General features: G+C 37.6%; 1 pseudogene; it reads right to left on the bottom strand.

Moving 5' to 3' along the window:
* Positions 1 to 23,215, bottom strand: LOC134372788 (transforming protein RhoA-like; annotated as a pseudogene).
* Positions 23,216 to 25,049: the final 1,834 nt, after the last annotated feature.

Genomic DNA, 25,049 nt, shown 5'->3' with positions numbered 1-25,049 from the left:
TCATACACTAAGATTAATAAACAGCACTTCAAACTTAACCGCGTGAGGGCTGTGCTTGCAGCAAGGTTTCAACAAAACAAAGCACCCAGATTTTTTCTTCCCACGTCTGGCTTGCAGAGCAGTTCTTGTGGCCATTTCAAAAACCTCCCCCACTCCATCTTTGGTCTTTGCTGAAAACTCCATGTACCCAAAAGTGCCAATCCTCTCTGCCATACCTCTCTGCCATCTTCTTCAGGTTGTACCAGCTCCTGCTTCGTCTTGGCTAGATCCCACCTTGTGTGCTCATCCTTCCAAAGATCCTTGTTCCCAACCAGGATGATGGGCCTGTTGGGACAGAAATGGTTGACTTCTGGGGTCTATTTTTCTGGGATGTTTTCTAAACTGTCAATGGAGAACCACATCAATATAACATCAGTGTCTGGGTAGGAGAAGGGCCTCAGGTGATCATAATCCTCCTGCCTCGCTGTGTCCCACAAAGCCAACTCTACCTGTTTTCCATCCACTTCTATATCTGCCACATAGTTCTCAAACACCGTGGGCACATACACCCCTGGGAACTGATCATTGCTATAAGCAAGCACCTCTTGCCACAGGGTCCATCACCAGCAATCACCAGTTTCTTCCGGATGGTACCCACTGCCTACAAATGTGCTGCAAGACTCACGGCCCGAGTGGCAGAAGTTGTACGAAGTACCCTGAACTTCTCAGACGTAAGGCTCAGGTGTTGACTCCAAGCTCGGAGATGAGGGTGGGTGGCTGAGGAGGTGGCAGCTGAGGACTAAAGAGAGGACCGTGGGCAGGGAGCTTGGAGCAAGGGCGGGAGGGGAGAAGTGACCTGCACTCTTTTTTAATCTGGTTTCTTTTCACTCTGCACTGTGAATTTTATCAATGTTGTGCTGTGTATCAATAGTTTGTTCCTTCTGAGTTCTGAGATATTCCATTTTAGCGTATTCCACAGGTTTTTTTTGTTTTGTTTTGTTTTTCATTTATCTGTTGATGAATTGTTTCCTGTTTGGGGCTGTTATAAGTACAGCTTCTGTGAACATTCGTGTACGAGTCTTTGTATGGATATATGTTTTCATTACACTTGGGCAAATACCTAGGAGTGGAATGACTGGATCATACAGAAGGTTTACGTTTAATTTTTAAGAAAAATGCCAAACTATTTTGTTGTACTATTTTACATTTCCACCACCAGTGTATGAGAGTTCCAGTTCCTCCACATGCTTTTAACTTTAGCTAATCTAGGAGGTGTGCATTGATGTCTTATTTTGGTTTTAATTTCCATTTCCATAATGACTGAAAATGTTGATCATCTTTCATATGCTTATTTGCTTTTATCCCTTTTGTTGACATGTCCGTTCAAATCATTTGCCCATATTTATTGTTTTTTGTGTTACTGTTACTGTTTTGAGTTTTTTAAAAAAATTTTTTAATATTGTATATACAAATATTTTAACAGATAAAATCGATTCTCATTATCTGTGGTAGTTGGGTTCTATAAAGTCGCCACAAACACTGAATTAGCAAATATTGCACCTTTCCTTCTAGGGTAAATACAGTGTTAGTTAGGTTCCTACAAGCCAGTGGTCACAATATTTTTATCAACCAATCAGGGTATAAACTTATTTTATGTGCATTTCAATTTAAAGACACCTTATGTAATACATATGGTTGATTCAATAACATTGAACTCATGGTCAATAGCACTATAATTCATGCTTTAATGAAGCTTAACAAAGTCATATACTCTCCCCCGCCCCCCCAAGGCATATGACTTTTATGCTTAGGAACACTAGACAGACCATCAGTACTACTCTTGGGGGCCATTTTAAGCAGCAAAAACCACCAACAAAGAACACAAAATTGTGAAAAACATGGCACTAAGTATACCATGAAAAAAAGGACACTTTTACAGTATTAGAACTGAAACAAAAAGGCAAAGAGTTGCTTTGATTGACCTCAGCTGAAAATATGTGCTTGGGAAAACTAAGATTTTTCACTGCTCTATGAATATCCATGACTGACCAAGAAAGTGCCACAAATATTGATTTGGGAGTTAAAAATTTAGTAAGTAGGCAAATTTGTAATATGGACTTTGTAAATTATGAAGATCAAGTACTCATTATCTGCAAGTATTTTGTCCCTTCGTAACTTGTCTTTTCTTTCTCTTATCAGTGTCCTTTAAAGACCAGAAATTATTAATATTGATGAAATTTATCAGTTTGTTCTACTGTTGATCATATTTTTGGTGTTATATCTAAGAAATATTTGTCAAATCCCAGGTTCATGAAGATGCTCTATGTTTTTCTTGAAGTTTTATCATTTTACACCTTTATATTATGATCTATGATATGTTTTGATTTATTTTTGTATATGATGTGAGTTGTAGATTGAGGTTCATACTTTTGCATATGTATATCAAATTGTTTCAGAATTATTTGTTGAAAAATAATCTTTACTATAGTACCTTTGCAACTTGGTAAAAAAATCAATTTTACCATGCTGTCTTAATTATTGCAGCTTACAGTAAGTCTTGAAATCAGAAAATATAAGTCCTCTAATTCTGTTCTTCTTTCTAAAAGCTGTTTTGGGCATTCTAGGTCCTTCATATTTCTATATGAATTTTACAATTTGTCGATTTCTACAATTAAAAGGCCTAGGGGATTTTTATTGCAATTGCAGTGAATCAAAATATATCTTTCTACTTATTTCTGTCTTCTTTAAATTCCCTTAGCAATATTTTATAATTTTCAATTTATATGCATTTCAAATATGTTGTCAGATTTATCTCTGAGTTTTTCATATTGCTGTTGAAAGTGGCATTTTTCTTTTCAAATTTTAATTTTCATCTGTTAGTTGTTACTATATAAAAATATATTTGATTTATGTGTATTTATCTTATATATAATGTTTTGGTTCTAGTCCTCCTGCTTCCAGGTATCACAAGTTCAAACACATCCCACTGGTGCCCATTTTCACAGGTAGTCCTAAGGTTTATTGCTTATTTAAGCAAGCAAAGGAAGTCCCACAGTTTTTACAGGTAGTTTTAACGTGTATTGCTTACGTAAGCAAAGTAACCTTCAGTACTGCTTATGTAAGCAAATTAACCTTCAGCATTGCTCTGAAGTAAAGCAAAGCAAGTGGAGTCTGTGTGCAAAGATGCAGAGCAGGTGCAAGAAGGCTCTCTTTGTCCAGGTGAAGAGACAGAGAGACATAGAGAAGTGGGTGCCTAGGTACAGACAGATAATACATATTCATCTATGTATCCTACCAGCAAGATTTTTAAGTGATGCCAAGGCTAGAATCATTTCTAGCAGAAATGAGGCGAGGGAAAAGATGAAAGGGATATATTGCCTTTCATATGACTTACTGGGTATAACATAATTAAGTGAATCTGGAGCCTCTAGGAGTTACTGTCCTAGAAGGTGTTAACAGTTTGGGCCAGTATTCTATTGGGATAGACTTACCACACCCAACTCTATTTCTCTACATCATGCCATCTTGTACAACTCACTTATTAGTTCTGGTAGCTTTTTTTTTCTTTTTTTTGCTGGTTCTGTCAAATTCTCTAAATAGATAATCATGTTTTTTGAGAATAAAAACAATTTAATTTCTTCCTTTCAAGTCTAGATATTTTTATTTCTTTTTCTTGCTTGATTTCCATCAAGAACTTCTAGTATCATGTTGAATAGAAATGGTGAGAGTGGACACCTTTTTGTTTTTCATGATCATAGGGGAAAAATACTGTCTTTCACTGTTAAGTATGGTACTTGCTGTATGTTTCTAGTGGATGCTTTCTGTCAGATTGGAGAAGTCTCCTATTCCTAGGTTGCTGAGAGATTTTAAAAGAAAAGAATATTGTCTATCAAATGCTTTTTATGTGTCTGTTGAGGTATTCATTTGTTTCTGTTTTGTTTTTGATTTTGTTTTCTTTTTCAGTTGTTAATTTGGTAAATTGCATTGATTCATTTAAAAATATTAAACCTACCTTGCATTTCTTGGATACACCTCACTTGGTCATAATAGTATCTTTTCATGTATATAGTACTGTGGTTTGAATGTGTCCCCTCCCAAATTCAGGTGTTGGAACTTAATGGCCATTATAATAGTGTTGTTTGGTCTTAGTATCAGTAATAATTGCCTCAGTAAGCATTTGGAAATATATGCTTCTCTTAAATGTTTTGGGGTGTTTGGTGGAATTGACCAGTAAAACCATCTAGGACCGAAACTTTTTGTGGGAAGATTTTTAACTACAATTGCAAGTCTTTTAATACATAGTCAACTTTTAGGTTATCTAGTTCTGGCTAAGTAAGCTTTAGTAATTTCTGCCTTTCAAGGAATTTTCCATTCAATATAATTTGTCAGATTTATTGACATAACGTTGTTCATAGTGTTTACATCATATTAACCCCTTAATATCTGTAGAGTCTGTAGTGATGCCACCTCTCTCATTCTTGATTTCAGTACTCTCCCTTTTTTTTCCTCATAAATTATAAATTTTATCGGTCATCTCACAGATTCATCTTTTCAGTCTGTTGATTTTCTCTGTTATTTTTGTTTTCTTTTCAGTAATTTCTGCTATGACTTTTTACTATTTATTTCTTCCACTTTCTGTATTCATTTGCTTTTCTTTCTAATTTATTTTGGTTGAGTAGATATCATTGTGTGTGATTTTTCTTCTTTTCTAATATAGGCAAAAAGTCATTACTTTTCTGTCTTAACTCTTAAAATTTTAGCTCTGTGCGCTCTATAAAATCATTTAACTTCTTTGAGTTTCTATTTCCATATTTGCCAAGTGGGAATAACAATCTTTGTCTGATTAAACTCACCAAATTTGCCTGACCAAATGCTCAAGAGTCAAGTTGTGATAATATATGGGAAGAAAGATTGAACACTATTAATGGTTAAACAGGCATATGGTATACTTTTATTTGAGCATTTCTTATAGCACTAAACTGCCTAAATAAAAATTTTTAATTTTATGAATTAAATTGAGGACAATATTTTCTATCTTTTTTTTATACATGTAGCTTTCTAGAAAACCTCTAGATAAAATGCAGTGAGTTTCATCAATTAGCATTCTTAGGGGAAGATACTGGTGGGGTTTTTTTCCCCCCAATTTATACATATTTACCTTTTCAGAAGCCAGCTTTACATTGTGTGAAGAAAACCTCCCTCCTCCTTTTTTCCTTTTGAAGTGGTTTTAGGAGCAGGTGGCATAGCTTTAGTGGCAGTCTCTCTCCCCTGAGGCAGGTCTGGTATTGATCAGCACTGAAATGAATGCCCTGCTCTTGACAATCCATCATATTGACTATCTGCTCACTTTGCCAATTAAAATAGGCAGAGAGTTATATATTTTACCTTAGGGTTCAGTTTGGGATCAGAAGACTAAGTTTTCTTTTAAATTTTCCTTTGATCCAGAATCCAGAACCTCTCAGGGCTTTGCCTTCCTTCCATGGAGTTTTCCTTACAGAAAATTTTCAAAGATTTTTTGTTGATTGGAAAATAAGGAGACTGAGAAGAAGCAGAATTAAATCCATGGGCATGTCTAATTAAATCATAAAAAACGTCCTTGAAAAAACTTATTTGATAAAAGTTAAAAATATATAGAGAGATCTCACATCTACTAGTCATAGGCTAAGGAATAAAATCTTTAATTCACTTAACATATATTTATTGGGTGACACCTGCATACCTGCCAGGCACTAGTCACATCACCAGAAATACAATTGTGACCAAGACGAGTATGATATTTTATGGAACTTTTATTCTCATTCTTCCAAATAAAAAATTACTCCTTTGAACTGAATTTTGTGCTTTTTATCTAGCAACTTGACAGAGAGTCACTAATACACCTAAACAATTTTTCATTTTGCCACCAGAAGGATTTAGTTGTTTATCTACTCTTCTAAGTATAGAGGACTCAAGAAGAAAAGACAGAATTCTTTTCCTCAAGGAAGTCACAATCTTATGAAAAGAGAGACACACTCTGCTCAGTCCAATATTAACGATTTACAAACCTGAGCCAACATGACACAAAGGTATATATGCATCAAGCTAGCTTTACAGTGACCTAACCTCAGGACCATCCTGGGGCTAGGCTGGAAGTCATCTTCAGGTGGGGATAACACAAGTGAGCCTGTGAGGTCTTGAAGCTCAGGCAGTGAGATATCCTCATTAAATTGTTGGGTCAGCAGAGCCATTCTCAAGTTGTTGTGCTGGAGTTGGACCTTTTGTCTTGTCTTACAGTCCTCCTTCTGAGTCTTCGTGTAGGATCGACTGTGGTGGCCCTGTCCTACTACAGCCTGTCCTCAGTCATGGGCCAAAAATACCTGCAGCTTCAAGATGCGTCCATACTCTTTCTTGACATTTTTCCCAGAAAATCTTCACCCCTATGCTCTTTCTATATAGAAAACCTGGAGCTTCTAAAGTGTTACTACTCCTTCATGTGGATTTTCTTTCAATCTCTCCCTTTTATGGCAAAATAAGATATGTCGGCCCTTCATAAGGGAAATCTATTCTGGGTCTCTCCTTGAAGTAGACAGGTAACATCTTGCATCCCTACCTGATGAAGGCCCTTTTCTCTCCTCACTACTGGATAAATATAGACTGAAGACTTCTTTCTGCAGTGAAACAGAACAAACCATCAATTGAGTTTCCTACAGGTAACCCTAGAACCAAGTCTTGGAAGAAAATCAGTCTCAGCTGTGTTGGTTTGATCTCTTGTCCAGTAATGTACATTGGCAGCTTATGGATTTAATTACTGCTTAGGGAGCTGCAGGTTAGAACTGAGGCTTGAAAAATGTGCAAGTGGTAGTGCGCTGGAATACATTTATTCTAGGGAGAGATACTAAAAATTGTTTCTACTCCTCAATCTTCATCATTAGTGGGCTAGATACTCCCTTCGGGGTGGCATAAGTAGAGTAGATCCATGAATCACCTCCTCATATGTCCATAATAAAAGGCAGAAACAGAGAACCAGCCACCATTTTTGTAGTCCCTATTAGGAGTGGAGGGAAAAAAATACTTTCTCAGATGGTGCTATGGACTGAATTCTGTCCTCTTTCCCTCCCCCAATTCATGTGTTGAAGCCCTGATTCCCAATGTGACCTTATGTGGAGATAGGGTCAGGTCATAAAGGTGGGGCCCTAATCTGATGGAATTAAAGTCATTATAAAAAGAGGGAAAGAGGGAAAGAGCACTCTCTCTCTCTCTCTCTCTGTCTCTCTCTCCGCCCCCCTCCACATACATGAAGGCACCACAAGAAGGTGGCCATTGAAAGCCAGAAAGCCAAGCTTCACAAGGAACTAAATAAGCTGGCACCTTGATCTTGAGCTTCTGTGTTAGGTAAGGTTCTCCAGAGAGACAGAACCAATAGGTTAGATATATATTAGATATAGATAAATAAGAGGGAATTTATTAGAGGAATTGTCCCATAAGATTATGAAGGCTGAGAAGTCCCATGACAGGCCATCTGCAAGGTGAAGAACCAGGGAAGCCAGTAGCATGGCTCAGTCCAAGTCCCAAAGCCTCAGAACCTGAAAAGCCAATGGCATAAATTTCAATCTGAGCCCAAAGGCCTGAGAACCCCGGGAGTCAATTGTGTGAGTTCCAGAGTCCAAAAGCCAGAGAAGCTGGAATTCTGACATCCAAGGGCACGATAATAAGTGTGTTCTAGTCATGCCTACCAACCAGTTGGGTGGTGCTTCCCACATAGAGAGCAGATCTTCCCCACTCAATTCACTGACCCATACACCAGTCTCCTCTAGAAACACCCTCACTCACACATGCAGAAACAATGCTTTGCCATCTATCTAGGTACCCCATAATTCAGTCATATCAATGCTTAAAATTAACTATCACAAATTCCCAGCCTCCTGAACTACCAGAAAGTAAATTTCTGTTGTTTAAGCTCCCCAGTCTATGGCATTTTATTACAGCAGCCAGAGTATATGAAGATAAGATGGAAGTCCCAGAGAAAATTCGCTATAATTTTCATTGGCCAAAAGAGTTTCACCTTCCAATTTTTAAATAAATCACTTTCAAAGACAATCCATAATTTAAACCAGTGGTTTAAGTTCTCAACCAAAAGACATTTTGACCATGGCTGGAAAAGTTGTTTTTGATTGTGATGACTGGGATTGGCATCTTGTAGGTATAGGTCAGAGATATTGATTGTGAAATATCCTATAATAAACAGGATAACCATCAGTCCCCCACAACAAAAAATCATCCTGCCCAAAATGTCAATTGTGCTAAAGTTGAGAAACTGTGATCTAAGTGAATCATCAATATTCTCATAGATCTTTTAAGTTTTGTTTTTTTTTTTCAAATTAATTGGACATTAATGATAGACAGACAAAGATGAATGCAATTCCTGTGTTCCTTAAGAGGTGTGTGGAAGATGCTGAGGGAGCTAGCAGCTTCAAAGGAGTCTCTTAGCACAACAAGAAAGTGCAAGATACCCAGTGTGAATTGTTAAACTGAGACCAGATTCCTACCTTGCGTTTGCCAGAAAATTGCATCCCTCTGCATCTCTGTGTAAGCATGCTGGGGCTGCTGAGGTTGTGTCTATTTGTTCTAGACAGACACACTCTGCTGTGTGTCCATTCTGTTGATGCCCAGCTAGCTCTACAGCAGTTGGGGATGAGAGCAGGAAGGGAGAAGGGGCGTGGGAGGCTGGGAGAGTGCATTTGAGACATGGTGCTGCACTTACCAATAACACACATCTCCCCTGCTCTCAGATCCTCACACTCATCTCAGTGTTCTATCCTTCCCACATTTCAAATTTGGATTTTGACCTAATGGCACTGATGCGTGTGTGAGAGACTCAGGCACAAGGTGTCTTCACAATGGCCACAGAATCATTTATCTCTTTTGCTCTCTTCTGTGATTCTACCTCTTAATCCCAGCCCATAAGGCATTTTTCAAATGTGTGACAATGTTAAGCTTTATCTGTGTTACAGGGAAGCAGTGAAGGTTAAGAAATCCCTCCCTCCCTTTCTTGTCTTTAAAAGGCTAATAGGGAGGAGGAGTTTCAAGATGGCGGCGGCTGCGGCGGCTAGCGCGGAGTAGCTGAGGTGGAAAAGGTGGCCACTGGGCCTCAGGCAGCCGGGAAACTTGTGGACCTTCCTCTGGCCATCTCTTAAGGGAGGACTGCTGCTGCTGGCCAGTCGTGGGGGCTCAACGCCACTTTGCCCCCGGCAGGAGAGGCTGCCTCATTTACAGGCAACAGCTTTGAAGTGTGGAGCAGGAAAAGAACTGATTCTTAGCTGCAAAAGTGAGTCTTGAAACAGGGAACACGGCGCCAGGGCTGCTGTGGATGCAGCCAGGATCCCGGAGGCTGGGGCCACACTGAAGGCGGCCAGCTGCCCTATTCAGGATTCGAGGTTTCAGGCCGGCATTAAAGAAGATTCCTGGGAGCGCCCGAGCGGCGCCGCGACTGAACAGCCCGAGGCGGCAGCGCCGAGAACACGGAAGGCAACAAACCAGAGACAGAGCGAGCGCCCGACCTGGCACAGCACTGTGAGTGATCCCTGGCACAGCTCTGTTCGGGGGGTGGATGCCCACGCGGCTCCCGCCTGCACCACCAGGCCACTCACTGCCACGGTGCTGCCTCCATTTTCCCAGGTGCGGGCAGCTCCGCCCTGCTCGGCCATCACTGAGCCCATTTGCTTGGCCTGGCGCGGGGCTTTCCGGACCCTGCGGGCCGACCTCCTCTCCCACTCCCTCCGCGGTTCTCTGGCAGGGCTGGGGGTGTGGGGCGTCCCGACCAGTTTTGGGAGGGCTAGGAAGTACGGGCGGGCCGATTGTCACTCCACCACACCCTGGACTCCGGCCCGGTAAACTTCCTGTTACTGGGAGGCAGATACCATCTCTGCGACCACCAGTTTGGAAAAAAGCCTAACGAATTTCTGGTTGGGAATAGTGTGGTAGGAGAGTTCCCAGGTCCGCTTGAACCTGCCAGAGAGCAGGCTGCAGGCGGGCACTAGACTCGGTTTATACCGGGGGGATACAAAGGTGAACAAGACCCCAGAAAGATCTACACAGTGCTACAAAGGCACCCAGAGAGACCGGTTGTCTGTGCCTAGCAGAAACCTGGTAGACTTCCTGGGCGAGGCGGTGCTGAACAGGGTCTTGAAGGCCCAGCTGATAGACGAGGGGTGCAGAAGACACGCCCCAGCCCAGCACAGTGTGCACAGAGAGGGGAGACGTGCGGCCAGGGAGGCGGAGACTCGACAGAAACCACACACCCGGTGGGGTCGCCACTGCACGATCTAACAGCCTGGGCCAGAGCACACGGAACAGGGAGAAGTCCTGTACAGAAAGTGAAAGCTCAACAGAGATCACACACCCTGTGGTACGTGATCCACCAGCCCAGCAGAGTACAAGCTGACTAGAAAGGTGGATCCCCGGAGAAGCCCAAGACCCGAGGCAACCACACACACAAGACACTAGAGGCCAACTGAGCAGTCACGGCGGGAGCCATACCAAATTGGCAACCACAGCAACATCCTAGTTAGTCATTAGTCTTAAACCGGTGGACTGTGAAACCCCCTGCCACAATGAATAAACACCAAAAAAAAGACACCAGAAATACAAAAAATCAAGAAAGTACACCACCAAAAGTTAATAAATCTCATACTCTAGATCCTATAGAACAAGAAGCCCTTGAAATAACTGACAAGGAATTTCGAGTGATAATTCTAAGGAAACTGAATGAGATACAAGAAAACTCAGCTAGACATCATGATGAAATGAGGAAAAGTATACAGGATCTGAAAGAGGAAATATACAAGGAAATCAATGTCCTGAAAAAAAATGTAGCAGAACTTGCTGAACTGAAGAAGTTATTCAGCAAAATAAAAAACACAACGGAGAGTTTAACCAGCAGGCTTGTCGAAATTGAAGAGAGAACCTCTGAACTTGAAGATGGGCTGTTTGAAATAACACAAGCAGACAAAAAGAAAGACAAAAGAATCAAGGACATGGAAGAAAATCTGAGAGAGATATCAGACAACCTCAAGCGCTCAAATATCCGAGTCATGGGTATTCCAGAAGGGGAGGAAAATGGAGATTCCATTGAAAACATATTCAACAAAATAGTGGCAGAAAACTTCCCAGGTATAGGAAAAATCACAGATCTTCAGATCCAGGAAGCTCAACGATCTCCAAACGTATTCAACCCAAAAAGGCCTTCTCCAAGACATGTCATAGTCAAATTGGCAAAACTCAGAGACAAAGAGAGAATCTTAAAAGCTGCAAGAGAGAAGCGTCAAATCACCTATAAGGGAGCCCCAATCAGGTTAACATCAGACTTTTCATCATAAACCCTAAAAGCTAGAAAGGAATGGGATGATATTTTCAAAATACTAAAAGACAAAGATTGCCAGCCAAGAATACTCTACCCTGCAAGGCTATCCTTCCGAAATGAGGGGCAAATAGTATATTTCTCAGACAAACAAAAACTGCGGGAGTTCACTACCACAAGACCACCCTTACAAGAAATCCTCAAGGGAGTACTGGGTTTGGTTCCTGAAAAATAACTACCACTGCCATAAAAACCTAAGAAAAATCTAAACCCGCTAGTACAATAAAAATGGCATTCATGAAGAGAAAACAAGCTAACAAAAACACTATCTACAACCTAAGGAACCAACAAACAAAGAAACCAAACAGTAAATCAGAAAGCAAGGAACAAAAGACACCTAAGACAACCAAACAACCAATAAAATGCTAGGAATAAATCAACACCTTTCAATAACAACTCTTAATGTTAAAGGCTTAAATTCCCCAATTAAAAGACACAGACTGGCTGACTGGATCAAAAAGCAGGACCCAACTATATGCTGCCTACAAGAGACCCACCTCACCCATAAAGATTCACACAGACTAAGAGTGAAAGGATGGAAAAAGATTTACCATGCAAACAGAAAAGAAAAACGAGCTGGAGTGGCTATTCTTATATCTGACAAAATAGACTTTAAACTAAAAACCATAAAAAGAGACAATGAGGGACACTACTTAATGATAAAAGGACTGATCCATCAAGAAGACATAACAATCATAAATATGTACGCACCCAATGTTGGAGCACCCAGATTTATAAAACAAACTCTATTAGACCTAAAGAAGGAAATAGACACTAATACCATAATAGCAGGGGACCTGAACACTCCACTGTCAATATTAGACAGATCATCTAGGCAAAGAATCAGTAGAGAAACACAAGATCTAAACAAGACTCTAGACCAATTGGAATTGGCAGATATCTACAGAACACTCCACCCAACAACCTCAGAATATTCATTCTTCTCATCAGCACATGGATCATTCTCCAGGATAGATCACATATTAGGTCACAAATCAAGTCTCAATAAATTCAAAAAAATTGGAATTATCCCATGTATCTTCTCAGACCACAATGGATTAAAACTAGAAATTAATAACAAACAAAACTCTGGAAACTATACAAACACATGGAAATTAAACAGCATTCCACTTAATGACATATGGGTCCAAGAAGAAATCAAGCAGGAAATCAAAAAGTTTATTGAAACTAATGAAAACAATGATACATCATACCAAAACCTGTGGGATACTGCAAAAGCAGTATTGAGGGGAAAATTTATTGCATTAAATGCTCACTTCAGAAGAATGGAAAGATGGCAAGTGAACAACCTAACACTTCACCTTAAAGAACTAGAAAAACAAGAACAATCCAATCCTAAAGTTAGCAGACGGAAAGAAATCATTAAGATCAGAGCAGAACTGAATGAAATTGAAAACCAAAAAACAATTCAAAAGATCAACGAATCAAAAAGTTGGTTTTTTGAAAAGATAAATAAAATTGACAAACCATTAGCATGGCTAACAAAAAAAAGAAGAGAGAAGACTCAAATAACAAAAATTAGAAATGAAAAAGGCGATATTACAACTGATTCATCTGAAATACAAGGAATCATTCGAGACTACTATAAACAACTATACGCCAACAAATTTGAAAATCTGGAGGAAATGGATAAATTTCTGGACACACACAAGCTCCCAAAACTGAACCGTGAAGACGTAGAAAATTTGAACAGACCAAAAACAATAAAGGAGATTGAAGCTGTTATCAGAAGGCTCCCAACAAAGAAAAGCCCAGGACCAGATGGATTCACAGCAGAATTTTACCAAACATTCACAGAGGAATTGACACCGATTCTTTACAAACTATTCCAAAAGATTGAAATGGACGCAAATCTACCAAACTCATTCTATGAAGCAAACATCATCCTGATACCAAAACCAGGTAAAGATATAACCAAAAAAGAAAACTACAGGCCGATATCCTTGATGAATATAGATGCAAAAATCCTCACTAAAATACTAGCAAACAGAATACAGCAACACATACGAAAAATTATTCATCACGATCAAGTGGGATTCATCCCAGGGATGCAAGGTTGGTTCAACATACACAAATCAATAAATGTGATACACCATATTAATAAACTCAAACACAAGGACCATATGATCATCTCTATAGATGCTGAAAAAGCATTTGATAAAGTTCAGCACTCATTCATGACAAAGACCCTCTATAAGTTAGGTATAGAGGGAAAGTATCTCAACATAATTAAAGCCATATATGCCAAACCCACTGCCAATATCATCCTGAATGGGGAAAAGCTGAAAGCTTTTCCTTTAAGAACAGGCACTAGACAAGGATGCCCACTCTCACCACTCCTATTCAACATAGTGTTGGAAGTACTAGCCAGAGCAATCAGAGAAGAGAAGGAAATAAAGGGCATCCAGATTGGAAAAGATGAAGTCAAACTGTCCCTGTTTGCAGATGACATGATCCTATATATCGAACAGCCTAAAACCTCTACAAAAAAACTCTTGGAATTGATAAATGATTTCAGCACAGTAGCAGGATACAAAATCAACACACAAAAATCAGTAGCATTTCTTTTCTCCAATAGTGAACATGCAGAAGGAGAAATCAAGAAAGCCTGCCCATTTACAATAGCCACCAAAAAAATAAAATACTTAGGAATTGAGTTAACCAAGGAGGTGAAAAATCTCTATAATGAGAACTACAAACCACTGCTGAGAGAAATTAGAGAGGATACAAGAAGATGGAAAGATATTCCATGCTCTTGGATTGGAAGAATCAACATAGTGAAAATGTCCATACTACCCAAAGTGATATACAAATTCAATGCAATCCCCATCAAAATTCCAAAGACATTTTTCTCAGAAATGGAAAAAACTATTCAGACATTTATATGGAACAATAAAAGACCACGGATAGCCAAAGCAATGCTCAGCAAAAAAAATAAAGCTGGAGGCATAACACTACCTGACTTTAAGCTATACTACAAAGCTATAATAACCAAAAAGGTATGGTACTGGCATAAAAACAGACACACTGACCAATGGAATAGAATAGAGAATCCAGAAATCAACCCACACACTTACTGCCATCTGATCTTTGACAAAGGCACCAAGCCTATTCACTGGGGAAGGGACTGCCTCTTCAGCAAGTGGTGCTGGGATAACTGGATATCGATATGCAGGAGAATGAAACTAGATCCATACCTCTCACCGTATACTAAAATCAACTCAAAATGGATTAAGGATTTAAATATACACCCTGAGACAATAAAACTTCTTAAAGAAAACATAGGGGAAACACTTCAGGAAATAGGACTGGGCACAGACTTCATGAATACGACCCCAAAAGCACGGGCAACCAAAGGAAAAATAAACAAATGGGATTATATCAAACTAAAAAGCTTCTGCACAGCAAAAGAAACAATTAAAAGAGTTAAAAGACAACCAACAGAGTGGGAGAAAATATTTGCAAAATATACATCTGACAAAGGATTAATATCCAGAATATATAAGGAACTCAAACAACTTTACAAGAAGAAAACAAGCAACCCAATTAAAAAATGGGCAAAAGAGCTAAGTAGGCATTTCTCTAAGGAAGATATCCAAATGGCCAACAGACATATGAAAAAATGCTCAACATCACTCAGCATCCGGGAAATGCAAATCAAAACCACATTGAGATACCATCTAACCCCAGTTAGGATGGCTAAAATCCAAAAGACTATGAACGATAAATGCTGGCGAGGCTGCGGAGAAAAAGGAACTCGCATACATTGTTGGTGGGACTGCAAAATGGTGCAGCCTCTATGGAAAATGGTATGGAGGTTCCTTAAACAATTGCAAATAGATCTACCATATGACCCAGCCATCCCACTGTTGGGAATATACCCAGAGGAATGGAAATCATCAAGTCGAAGGTATACCTGTTCCCCAATGTTCATCGCAGCACTCTTTACAATAGCCAAGAGTTGGAACCAGCCCAAATGCCCATCATCAGATGAGTGGATACGGAAAATGTGGTACATCTACACAATGGAATACTACTCAGCTATAAAATCGAATGAAATACTGCCATTTGCAACAACATGGATGGACCTTGAGAGAATTATATTAAGTGAAACAAGTCAGGCACAGAAAGAGAAATACCACATGTTCTCACTTATTGGAGGGAGCTAAAAATTAATATATAAATTCATACACACATACACACATACACACAGAAACCGGGGGGTGGGGGAAGAAGATATAACAACCACAATTATTTGAAGTTGATACAACAAACAAACAGAAAGGACATGGTTGGGGGGGAGGGGGGGAGGGAGAAGGGAGGGAGGTTTTGGTGATGGGGAGCATTAATCAGCTACAATGTATATCGACAAAATAAAATTTAAAAAAAAAAAATAATAAAAAAAAAATAAAAGGCTAATAGCAAAGGACCATGCTCCCCTCACATGTTCCCAAGTAGACCAGCCTCCACCTTTGCCTGTGACTCCCCTCTTTACCTGTCTTTATAAAATCCCAAGTCTCCCTGTTTGTCTTTAAGATGTTCCTCATTAATGAACTTCCTCCTTATTGCAACAGCCTGAATAAAGTCATCTTCTCAATTGTCTAATGCATTTCATTCTTCTCACTGAGTATAGAGGAAAATTGACTATTGCTGATCACACATTCATCAGTGCCTACTGTTTATAACATAAATTTTGCACTTTTAGTCATTCCAAGCCCTAGATTTTGATTCTGAGAAACAAAACCATACCAAACCTCAAAATCCTTTCTTTCATGCAAAATCTGTGCCAAGAATTCAAATGTTTACTTAAAACTCAGAAATAAAGCATTGAGTCTTCTTTCCTGCATGTCTGTTATTACTACCCTAACTGGAGAGAAGAAAGTATAAAATTCCATCCCAGTTACACGAAAGAATGAGTAATGGGTTATTAACAAACAAAACAAAAAGCAGAGGTTAATATTTTAAATACTTTCTATCACGTGAAGTTTTAATGAGGGGGTAGGGGAGAGATTGGATAAGGGGCATAAAGAATAAGTATGATTTGTAATAATGAATATGCTAATAAAAAATAAATTTAAAAAAGTTTTAATGAAGTAAGTGTGTCAAGCACTTAGAAAAGTTCTGGTATGTAAGAGGTGCCCAATAAACTTAAGTTTTATTATTATCATGATCATTATCATCATCTTTGAAAATTTTTTCAGTCATTGGGGATTTTAGTTAAATAGCTTTCAGTAAGTCTGTTTTAATGTTTTTTTCTTTTTCTTTCTCTCTCTTTTTATTTTATTTTATTTTTAAACTTACTTATCCTAGGAGCTTTGATCATAAACTAGTATAATCACCTAAAAGGTTTTGGCACCTCTTGAAATAAAGGAGAGACATTTTTTAATGTCTGAATATAATCTCTCTGGTGCTTTTGGTTTATCCTCAAGAAGAAAAATAGAATGTAGAAAAGGAAAAGGATTACTGTTCAGGGAGATATAATACCAAGCTTGAAAGGGAATTTTGAAACTAAAATTTGCAAGTGTCAGAGCTTTAAAAACATCTTAAATAAAGTGTTTGTGTGGTCCCTGGCTTTGAACACAAAATCTGGAGGATATTACTACTGGAGTAAACAGTGGGATCTGAGCTTTGTCTGACACAATCTGAAAAATTATAAATTAATATAAGCAATAGATGAAATGGTCAGGCCAAAAAATAATTGGAAACATTATGGAGGAGAAATATGTTAAGGCCTAATCTTAAATTTACAGTGTTTTAAGAAACTATATAGAAAATACTTTTTATTGTAAATGATTTTAAAGATTAGTTCACTAATTTTTAGCCATTTTAAAGTTATTACTAATGTAATGGGAAGTATAGGTATAAATTGATGTTGGTACAATCAAACATATGTACATGAACATTTCAATGCCTTTCCAATACCAGTTCAATATTTTTTTCTGAAGAAATGAGTAGCAACTTAATCTTCATTTACCATAAAATAATTTTTTTGTCAAATAAATGGAAGTCACATCACTCAATCGTGATATTTAAATGCCACAAAATTGCACAATCTATTACATAAAAACCAAATTTGAAGTAGTATTTTATAGGTTTTAAAGTCATTCTATTACACAAAATTGCAATGGAATTAAAAGAGAGAGTTAGAGGGAGAAAAAATATAATAGATTAGAACAAACCTAATGACCATTCTCTTCTGCAAACTTTTTTAATCTGAAAGATTTAGACTTCTATTCGGGGTAAGTAATTATAACTGTAATGGAAATGTGTGCTTCAAGAGACATCTATGAATTGTCTAGAGCAAACCCTTCAGGCTTTTCTGACTCAATTCTCTGGGAGCATCTTTGCAACTCTGTAAGTTGTGGGTAACTGAGAGCAGAACAAAATAAGTACTGTCCATACACGTGCAAATATGCTCTGTTTGGAGGAGGTTCACTTGCCTTGCCTTCTTCCTCCCCCATAGAAAGGCCACTTTTCATCTATTTGTAAATTCCTTTCAACAGCCTTTTCTCCAGATAGATTTACACTTTTGGACTTCTCCTTTGAACCAATTGTAACATCGGCCCAGCCCCTCCATTAATTAATGAGTTAAATAAAAATCTTTAACCTGTGCTCATTTCGTATCCATATGAGAATCATGATTTTATCTGTTTTCAATAATTTTCCTTTAACATTACATTCGCAGACACTTGCAGAATAATGTGGCTTTATCACTGTGGGGAAGAGGCATTCGATCCTGAATGCACGTGCTGCAGACCTACTCTGTGCATGGAAGTGCCCTCCTAGAAAGTAAAGAAATAAAAATTTGAGTTACGAATGCGCCTCATGAGAAACGAAAAACATAATAAACTAGAGAGAATGAAGTGCTGGTAGTAATATTAGCAAAAAGGACTTGATGACACAGGACTGTCATGTATACACAGCACTGTAAGAAGACAGAGAAGAGAAGACCTTCACAAGGGGGTAAAGCTGAGCTATCTGGACAGGCTTATTGGACAATATGGCCTTGGATACAAGTCTTGGAAGGTGTGTAGGATTGCAGAATATGGCAATTAGAGAAAGGGGTCACGCTGGTGAGGGAAACAATTAAGGGCAAGGCCCAGAGAGGACCAGTGTATGTATGCTCAGAGAGAACGACTAATCTGTTCTTTATTATGATAAAATGTTCTTGTCTCTGACACCACTTTTCTATTGCTTGTCATTGTTAAAAAGGAAAAACCTTAAGCAAAGTTAAATTTATACACATTTATTTGAGCAAAAACAACAGAAACAAAAACTATCCATGAATCGGGCAGCCCTTAGAACCAGAACAGGGTTTAAGAACTCCAGCCAACGACGTGATCAGGTGGCATTTACAGAAAATGGAAGTGAGGTATAGGGACAATTTGATTAGTTATAGCTTAATTGGTTCATTGGTTACAGAGCCTCTTGTAATTAACTGAAGCTCAGCTACTGTGACTAAACATATCGGTGTGGTTTGTTGTACTTAGTCAAAATCAGTGGCTTCCTATGAATTTTATTTAACATAACAAACTGTCTTAGATTTATGCTTAGATATTAATGCAATTAATTCAATGAGTATCTTAACAAATAATTTTTGTTAAATATTTGTCCCTATAGAGTAGTGTTTCTTAATCTTGGCATTATTGATATTTTGGGCAGGATAATTTTTTGTTGTGGGAGCTGTCCTGTGCATTGTAAAATGTTTAGCAGCATTCCTGGTACCACTATGCAGTGACTCACTAGATATGAGTTCCACTATACCCTGAGTTCTTACAGCCAAAAATGTCTCCCGACATTGCCAAATGTCCCTTTTCTGGGGAGAAATGGCAATATTGCTCTTGATTGAGATCCACCTCTATAGACTCTTCAAGTTTAGCAATTAAGCACCAATCTCATGTTCCTACCTCACCCCATGATTCTTACATCTTTAGTCTCTATTAATTAGTAAATGAGTTCACTAATTCACCAAGTTTTAAAGATTCAAAACCTGGGAGTCACATAACACTACTTCTTTCTTCCTTCTAAATCTTATCCCTGAAAGCCCTGCTGATGATCCTCCATTAGATGTGTCACTCTAATCTGCTCACCTCTTTTCACCTGCATTACCACGACTGCAGTTCAATTTACTGGCTTTTTCCTAGATGCTTTGAATGGGCTTTGTCCTGATTTTTCTGCCTCTCTTCTCTTTTTTCTTTCATTTATTATTCCCCTGCTGCCAAACCTACACTCTTAATAATTCAAAATTCATGGAACAATACAAATTTCAAACAAAAAAAAAACTGGTTTTTAAAGAAATTATAATCTATTGACAGCCAAATCCCAGAAAAAAATATAAATTAATTTTATAATAAAGCAAGTCAAGTTTGTTGCTTACTACAGTAAGGAAAATCACTGCTTTGGTAGTCTCAATAGCATCTCAAAATGGGAAGGCCAAAGGTAGATTATTTATAGGGTTTAGCAGGCAGGGGGATGGTTAAGGTGGACCATCAATGTCAGAATCTAGCTGAGATCAAGCAAGAGCCTCGATACAGTACTTTAGGACTGATAGATCCTGGAGACAAATATTTTAGTCATTTTTACAAGTGTAGACAATTGTTGGATGAGTCCAGTACTCTGAGAAGGTGACATTTATACTGATAGATGCAAGTTGTCCAGATGAGTAGATTTTTCCTAAAGCAAGTGATAATGTTATTTATAATTCCTTCTCCCTGGGCAGGATTTTCTGAAATAGTAAAGTCATGTTTACGCAGCGAGCCATAAACTGAGTGGTTATAGATGCTTTCAGTTCTCAAGACCGACCATCTGATATGACAATCTAGCCCTGTCCAAACTTTGATCATTGTGTGCAGACCCTCCCTGGCTTGCTCCTTCTTGTTCCAGCCATAAGAAAACTATTGTTCTACAACCACATGCTTTCCATCTCCCTAGTCTTTTTACAGGAGAGAGAGAGAGAACACCTATTGTGTTTCAAAACTTTCCTAGAAAGTTATTATACATCATATCACTTCTCTTCAAAGCAACTCATTCCTTGGAGACAGTAATTATTGCTGTATTTTGCAGTTAAGAACATTAATTAAGGTAGAGGTCAGGTCACACAAATGTTACATTGAAAGACTGGACTAAAATCCAGGTCAATTTGATTATATGCCCAAGTTCTTTACAGAATTACACGCTCTTGTTTGTTCTTTACCTGAATTCTCCAAATAGAATGGCCCATCCTCTACTCTCTGCTCACAAGACATTTGACCCTTTGTAATACTATAGTATTTAGAAACATTAGCAGATAATTTTAATGCACCAGTTTACCTCCCAAGTTGGACTGAAAGTTCACTATTAGTGAGAACTAGTTGTCTTATTGTTTTGGTATCATGAATATAGAGCATAGAGTCTGATATTTAGTAAGCACCAAGTGCACGTTGGGTCTTTTTTGTGGTTGAGTCTAACTGAGAGAATACAATGTATCAGAACCTTTGACTTTGTGTATAACCAACTAACTAGTTTTAACTGTATGTCTCTGTGTGTGTGTATGCGCATGTGAAAAAGAGAGAGAGAGAGAAGCTATGTATTTATTTCATAAGCTCAATTGCATAAAAATATATTATAGCTCTGTTGTTCCAAAATGGAACAAAATATTTAAAATTAAGAATTTATGACAGTGTTGTCCAGCTAGCTTACTTGGGAGGGTATGGCGATGGAAACACCAAGGTCAAGGATTTGGATCCCCATACCGGCAAGCTGTTATAAAATAAAAAAAGAATTCATGATATATCTAACAAAGATATTTGACAGATACCATAACATGAAAATAAGGATAGCAGAGTGCTTAAAAAAAATTTATAGAAAAAATAGTTTATGTCCATAAATGCTCTAGCTGAGAAGAATTTGTGAATGGAGTTGGGAGTGGAACAAAATAAATAGTCCAAATTTGATCCTTTTTCTGTTCATATGATGACGGTTTCCATCCTAAATCTTACACATGTTGAGAACTTAATAAGTATCGTCATCAGCAGAAGCTAATAGAATGCTATTACACTTAATATATTTAAGCAAACAAAATATCGCTATTCCCTTTTTTATATAACTTAAACTAAGTTACATTTGAAGCCAGAATGGATTATGCCTTTTTTTTTTTTTTTTTAATCTTCTTTGGGTCAAAGACATTCCTGAACCACGATTTGAATGGCAGTATCCAAAGATGATTAAAGAGAGATAAAGCTGTTCTTCGTCTCTTTGTTATCCTTTCTCTTGCCTTTTTTTCCTCCATTCTCTGTTTTGTGAACATCTTAAGCCAGGCTCATGTAGGGAAGGGTGATCTTTAGTATGGCAGAATGTAAGAGTGGTCATTGCTTGAGATGATCTCTGACTCAAACTGACCAGAGCCCTCCTCCCCAGTCCAAGTCTTCACCACAAAGGCTGTAAATTTTTACAAGGAGTTACTGTGATGTGAAAACCTGAAAGTCTGCTTCAAAACGGCTAGTTCAAAAAGAGTCGGTTGATGTTTATGGGGCATTGAAAATACTTTGTAGGGATAAAAAAAAGAAATATTAAGATGAAACCCAGATGAGGATAAAAAGAACAGGGAGGAATCAGATCAAATATTTTGATAGAAAAACAAAATTACAAACCCAAAGGGTGTGGGAATGACAGGGGTAGAAATCCAAACACAGAAATAGGAGACTTAAAATAAATTGATACAATCAGGGAAAAATAAACGAAATTGTTGGGCCAACTAGAAATAAAGTACTAAAATTGGAGCCATGTGTGTGACAAAGGAGCAGATGACATATGAAGCATTACAGAAATATGGCTTACTCCTGAGGACGCTAAACTATTCATAAGATACACTTACAGGGCCCCCACATCAGCAAAATAAAGATAAAAAATGGAACTAGGATTTGCCACTTAAATGGAGTATTTAGTGGCTCCAGAAACGCAGCGACCAGCTTGCTAAGATGTAATCAGTCACTGGGCCCTGGGTCATGGCAGAGACCGATGAAAGGAAGAGTGTGCAATGATCCCTGGACAGAAAGAAAAGAAAGACTGATGGACAAAGAAACCACAATTAGGTGAAATTTCAACATCTCTTCAGAATTAATTGTTGGGTCTCTAAGGCATGGACTAGTAAAGACAGGAATGAAGAACGGGGCAATTGACTATTTCCTGAACCAAAATGCTACATGTTTGGTTGGATTCTGTTCTGTCTTTTGATCTTTCCTTACCCACTAATCAAGATAACTTTACTTATTTTTATTCTTATAATATTAAAAATAGTCTCATGTTCCAAGGTGAGAGTTAAATGAGTTTCAGTGATCTATGAATGAATAAAATTTGAAAAGAATCGTCTTTCTCCAAAGAGTCAACAGGGAAAACAGATAAGAGTAAATAGTTTTAGTAAATAGGGGAAAATTTTGATCCTTATGAGAAAAGGGACAAATGACAAGACAAAGAAAATGGCAAAGGTAAGTGTCACACTTACCTTTAATGAAGCTGGAGTGGCTTCGTTAATGTTAGCAATGTTGCTGTAAGAGCCCAACCTATATGCATATATTATTCAATAAGAAATAGGAGAATAATTTTTAAAATAAGCTTAATTAAATAAGATTAATGAACATGAATAAGATAGAAGAACATGATGTTAAACAACAAAAATATATATATATATCCCAAATGTGGAGAAACTGGTCATACCAAGAAAAGGCAACTTTCAGATTTGTTTTTTTCTGCATCATCATAACGGTAATCATTGAGGAATCCACACTCCTCCAAAACAGAGGAGCAAAGAATGAACTGTTCTTTTTCACGTATAAGACCTATCATTGTGCTTGCAAGATTCTGTTCTTAAAAATCATTATTCATTCTCTTTGGCTGATGATCACAATGGTCTGTGCTTTGTTTCTCCAGGGGAAACTTGAGGAACATGCCTGTGATAGATCAGTGAAGAATGTGGTTGAAATTGAACATCAGGCTTTTTTTTTTTTTGATGTCAGAATTTATCTCCAACTGTAAAACGTAAAATTCTTTGAGAAATCACTCTCAATCATACAAAATTTTATTGCATAGATATATATTCCAAAACATATCATTCCACTACCTATATTATAGAATTGTTATGCCTATTATTATTTTCCTAACATTCAGCAAATTGGAAAAAATTTACTTCAGAGGAAAATGTAATTTGAGGGTCTCTGTCTAATCAATTGATCATCTCAGTACATTTTGGGAAAGTCAAAAAGTCATCCCATAAATTAACCATTATATCTTGGATGAAGGTCACTGAAAGTAAACAGAGAATGAACATTGAGGATAAATCCTGATAATGATAATAAGCATATCTCCCTTAGTGAGAGATCACAGTGTACCAAAAGCTGTATTTCACAGGTTACATGCATTAGCATTAATCTTTACAGTAGTCTTTCAAAGAAGTTTTTCTTTTTCTTACTTTGCAAGTGAGAAAAGTGAGATTCAACGAGGTGAAAAAACCTGCTCAAAGCTTAAATGCAAATCTACTTCTCATTTTACAATAGCAAAGAAAAATTGTGCCCTCCAGGTTCAAAGTAGGCAATAGTCTTGACTTAAAGATCCCCTCAAAACATTGTTTCATTGTTGATAAGAAGTGTGCCTATTGTTGGAATAACAAAACTCTTCTATGGATACTGCTATGAAAGCACTTTTATTTATTTATTTTTTTCATTTTGGCAGCTAGCCAGTGTGGGTATCCAAACCCTTGATCTTGGTGTCATCAGCACCACACTCTCCCAAGTGAGCTAAAAAACCAGTTTGCATTACCTTTTTGTTTTATTGGAAACTGAGCTCCTATTATCAACTAGCTCAAATGACATAATTTTATATATAGAAAAACATAAAGACTCCAACAAAAACTGTCAGAACTAATAAACAAATTAAGTGAAGTTGCAGTATACAAAATCAACAATGAAAAAATCAGTTGTGTTTCTGCACACAAACAAGCCATCCAAAAGAGAAATTAATAAAACAATCAAGAGAAATTAACAAAACAATCCCATTTACAATAGCATCAAAAAGAATAAAATGTGCAGGAATAAATTTAACCAAGGAGATGGAGAATCTGTACATTCAAAACTATAAAACAGGGATGAAAGAAATTGAAAAAGACACAAACAAACAGAAAGATATCCTGTGTTCATGGATCAAAAGAATCAATATTGTCAAAATGTCCATTCCTCCCAAAGTGATCTACAGATCCAATGCAATCACTACCAAAATTCTGAAGACATTTTTTACAGAAATAGGAAAAAAAAATTTTAAAATTCGTATGAAACCACAAAAGACCCCAAATATCCAAAGCAATCTTGAGCAAGAAAAACAAAGCTGGAGGCATCAAACTATCTGACTTCAAAATATACTACAAAGCTATAGTAATAAAAAGAGTATGGAACTGGCATAAAAAACAGATATATTGACCAATGGAACAGGATAGAGAACCCAGAAATGAATCCATGCATATATGGTCAACTGACCTTAGACAAAGGTGCCAAGAATACACAACAGGTAAAATATGGAAAGGACAGTTCCTTCAACAAATAGTGTTGGAAAAATTGGAAATCCACATTGTAGTGAATTCTTATAATTTTATGTTGCCTTGGAATCCATTTTTAATACAAATTGGACTTTC

Source organism: Cynocephalus volans, chromosome 3 (genome assembly GCF_027409185.1).
Source record: "Cynocephalus volans isolate mCynVol1 chromosome 3, mCynVol1.pri, whole genome shotgun sequence".
In the NCBI taxonomy this organism is placed as follows: Eukaryota; Metazoa; Chordata; class Mammalia; order Dermoptera; family Cynocephalidae; genus Cynocephalus; species Cynocephalus volans.
The sequence above is the reverse complement of the archived record's forward strand: the minus strand, read 5'-3'. Positions and strand labels throughout refer to the sequence as shown.